Source organism: Rhinopithecus bieti, unplaced genomic scaffold (genome assembly GCF_001698545.2).
Source record: "Rhinopithecus bieti isolate Rb0 unplaced genomic scaffold, ASM169854v2 scaffold_57210, whole genome shotgun sequence".
NCBI classification, from domain to species: Eukaryota; Metazoa; Chordata; class Mammalia; order Primates; family Cercopithecidae; genus Rhinopithecus; species Rhinopithecus bieti.
In genome coordinates this window covers 1587601-1591985 of record NW_016823439.1, presented here as the reverse complement: position 1 = coordinate 1591985, position 4385 = coordinate 1587601, and the positions used below count along the sequence as shown (strand labels likewise).

The 4385-nt window shown below is 41.3% G+C and overlaps 1 long non-coding RNA gene across 1 annotated transcript in view; it reads left to right on the top strand.

Moving 5' to 3' along the window:
• The first annotated feature begins 1388 nt into the window (after positions 1–1388).
• Positions 1389–4385, top strand: part of LOC108521626 (uncharacterized) — a 107703-nt gene continuing 104706 nt past the window's right edge. The window contains exon 1 of the long non-coding RNA XR_001883228.1: positions 1389–1784. This is a non-coding gene — a long non-coding RNA (uncharacterized LOC108521626). The remainder of the gene's footprint in view (positions 1785–4385) is intronic.

Below are 4385 nucleotides of genomic sequence, written 5' to 3'. Positions count from 1 at the left end.
ACAGACAGGGATGTAGTTACAAAAACTGGTTACCAGAAGGCCTGGTCTTGGAGACAAGTAGGAAGTCCAGTTATTGCAGCATGTCAGAGCTAGTCTAGCAATGAGTATGACTGTGTGTGCCAAATCTCTGGATGACGGACCTGAGTGCCCTCCTGGGGCTGAGATTTGTTTTAGGGGCTGGAATGTTGGTATCTGTTGGGAGACGAAGGATATAGAAGTAGGGAGTTAGACAGGTTCTGATAGACACAAGGAAAGATTTTACTCTGCAAGTTGAATAGCGTGTATTTTGATCAGATCAATCCTGAAGCTATAAAGTACAATAAACGAGATGTTTTAAAAATAAGAGGCTGGGCGTGATGGCTCACACCTGTAATCCCAGCACTTTGGGAGGCTGAGGCGGGTGAATCACTTGAGCCCGGAAGTTCAAGACCAGCCTAGGCAACATGGCAAAACCCCGTATCTACTGAAAATACAAAAATTAGGCAGGCATGGTGGTGCATGCTTGTAGTCCCAGCTGCTCTGGAGGCTGAAGTGGAAGGATTGCTTAAGCCTGGGAGGTCAAGGCTGCGGTGGGCTGTGATCATGCCACTGCACTCCAGCCTGGTCAACAGAGTGAGATCCTGTCTCAAAAAAAAAAAAAAGGGGAAGAATCCACATCTAATTTGAAACACCCAGAGCTGTGGGAGTATCATGACCAGAGCACAAGAGGTACAATATTGGGGCAAATTTAGATAAGGATAATTTGTATTATTGATTTGTATTCATCTCTAAGATGTGCCTCTCACTGTGAAGTTCCATGGATAAAGATTTGGCTTCAGTTTCTGTCTGGAAACCTGGCACCATTTACTTACAAATTAAAAATACAAGTGAATCATTTACATATCTCCTAGAAACCAAAGAGTTTGTATGTTATACCTCAAGTAATTTGGATAATGCTGTGGGTTGCGTTTTTTTTCTTTTTTAAATTCTAATTAAGCCATCCATCATTTCAAGGTGATAATTTTCTCAAGTATGCTCTTCTTAAAACGATTGCATTTTATTTAGTATCTTACAGCGTGAGGAATTTTGACTCCTAGGGAAAATCTCATGGAAGTGATCATCTGTTATTTTGAGGGGAGATGATGGGGAGGAGTCTTTTCTGATCCTCTTCTTTTGAAAGTTATCACCCTCCCACTCTATGGGATTTAGGTGGGTCTGTCAGATACATGGGTTTAAATCCAGAACCTGCTTGATTCCCAACTTCTGTATCCTTTCTCTCCCCACAGATACCAACCATCTGGCCCTAAAACAAATCTCATCAGTTTATGAACCAGGCAGCCCAATCAGAGTGCCTAATTCTCCCTACCACACAATTGGTCAAGGAAGAAGCAAGTGACATAATCTAAATTCTTTGCAAAGATGGATGCAAATGCTAGGAAAGCAAGAGTTGAATTGCTAGCCATGAGGAAAACGTAAGCCTGAGCTGTTTGCTGGTCATCTTTGCTTCCATATGGAGACAGCCTGCCTGGAAATGAAGCCACACAGAGAAAACAGAAGAGCAGTGAAGAGAAAGGTAAAAGGAGAGATCCCATGACATGATTTGTACTCTTAGATCCAGTTATGCCTGAAGCAGGACCCACCCCTTGGACTTCCCATTTCCAGGAGCCTATGCATTCTCTGTTGCTAAAACTAGATTGAGTTGAGTTTCTATCACTTACAGTTGATAGAAAATATCAACAATCCAGCCACATGGAGCCTCATGGCAGTACCACTAACCCTGGTCACCACGCGAATACTGACCAGAGGTAAGCATTATTAGCTTCTGCTTTGTTGGAGGAACATTTGAGAGTCTATTTTGTGTTATGTAATTTTACTTTTTGCCTCCAATGTCTACTTGTTGCAATTGCATGCAGTGAAGGAACACAAAATAGACTGAATAATAAACAGATTTCATTTTAACTTAGCACCAAGGAGTTAATATCAAGCCACAAAACTTTAGACGTTAACTTGCTTTGCTAACCTTTCTTGATGACAATATTTTGAAAGAATTTAGTTCACATATGTGCTTGCAAATAAGGTGTAATCTTGCAAGATACTCAAGATTGCTCTGTCATTGGTCATGGATGAAAAAGATTTCTCTGTATCATTGGGCATTTGAAAGAATGTATAAAAAGTACAGGATGTCTCCTTACTGGTATATAATGTTTCCAACTTTGCTGTTGTAGAGTTCAAAGCCAATCTGACTCTTGATCCTTAAATACGTGTTTTTTCTCCTCTTCAGAAGCTTTGAAGATCCCTTTGTCTCTGATGTTCTGAAGTTTCACAGTCGTGTGTGTTGGCATGAGTCTTTCCCCATTCTTGTTCTGAGTGGATCCTTACACTCCGGAAATTGATTTCTTGCAGAACTATTTATTGATGGCCTATTGTGTGTCTGGTTCTATTCTACGCAATGATCAAACATACAACATCCTTGCCATGGAGGATTTCACATTATAGGCAGATATTGGACAATCTGCCGTGATCCAATAGCTTCCTTATTTTTTTTTTCTCTTCAATTTCCAACTTCTTGTCTTTTTTTTCTTCTTTCTAAAGAGTCTTCAACTTCATCTTCCAATTCCTTTATTAAAGTTTTTGCTCCTGCTATGTGTTCAATTTCCAAGGGCTCTGTATTATTTCATAAGTGTGTATCTTCTCTTATCTCTCTGAAGACGTCTTTAACAATTTTATTATTTATTTATTTTACTTCTTGCATTATCTCAATACCTCTACATTTTTTTGTCCTGTTCATTTATTTTGGTCTCTGTTTTTTAATGATAAGAACTTTCTTTCTCACCTATTTGTATTTAGGGGGCTACAGAACTGAGAATGTACTGACAGCTCTGTTGAGAGTATGGGATTTGTGAACTGGGCTTCATTAGTAAGGTGACTGGGCAAAACTTAAATTTCGCTGAGGTTTTCCTCCCTCCATATTGTCTTATCTATAGTTAGTTGCCAGTGTTTACACATGATGTTCTAGCCTCAAGGTGGATTTACTCTAAAATTTATTTTACTCAAGCTTGACACAGAATGTTTTAAATGTTTGTTTGTTTGTTTGTTTTTTGAGATTGAGTATCTGTCCTCCAGGCTGGAGTGTAGTGGCACCATCTTGGCTCACTGCAACCTCCGCCTCCCGGATTCAAGCAATTCCCTTGCCTCAGCCTCCCAAACAGCTGGAATTACAGGCACTCGCCACCATGCCTGGCTAAATTTTTTTGTATTTTCAGTAGAGACGGAGTTTTGCCATGTTGGCCAGGCTGCACTTGAACTCCTGACCTCAGGTGATCTGCCCACCTTGGCCTCCCAAAGTGCTGGGACTGCAGAAGTGAGCCACCATGCCCAGCCTTTAAATTTTTATTCTACATAATAAAATCAAAGTACAGAGCAGCTGCCTGGTACAATTTGTATAAAAAACTTGTATTTGGGCCAGGCACGGTGGCTCACATCCGTAATCCTAGCACTTTGGGAGGCCGAGGTGGGAGGATCACTTGAGGTCAGGACTTTGAGACCAGCTTGGCCAACATGGCAAAACCCCATCTCTACTAAAAATACAAAAATTAGCCAGACATGGTGGCACACGCCTGTAATCCCAGCTACTTGGAAGACTGAGGCAGAATTGCTGGAACCCAGGAGGTGGAGGTTGCAGTGAGCTGAGATTGTACCACTGCATTCCAGTCTGGGCGACAGAGCAAGACTCTGTCTTGAAAAAACAAACAAAACAAACAAAAACCACTTTTATTTGGAGAGTAAAAAAACAAAACAAAACAAACAAACAAACAAAAAAACAAGACTTTTTTGCAGAGCTGCCCAACAGGTATGCCACAAGCGAGTTATAAATGTGCCAAGGTATAGACCCCTTCCCTTGGGTCAATAAGGTGAAAGTACATGTGTAACAACCAGCTCTCCAGGAAAAAAGCCTTGATTTGTAGCATTTGTTAATTTTATCTTACTTTTTAGAGACAGAGTCTTATTATGTAGCCTAGGCTGGCCTCAAACTCCTGGGCTCAAGTGATCCTCCTGCCTCAGCCTCCCAAAGTGCTAGGATTATAGAGGTGAGCCATTGGGCCCAGCCTGCATTCAATAATTGTTTTTATTTCCGTGGTGTAAGTACTCCTACCACAGACAATTTCAGACTGCCAACAAGCTGTCATTAAGTGCGGATTGGGGAAGATATGTACACAGTTGGCTCTTGGGAGCTGGTAGGAGCTGGCTCCAGCACATTTCTGAACACTTAAACTCTCAGGAGTGCTGGTGGATGTCTCAGGTGCGCAGTGCCTGCCCTGGGTTATTGCCTTCTGCTGAGAGCAGTCTTGTCAATTTACCCCAATGTGCTGTTCAACTATTATCATTCATATATATATATATATATA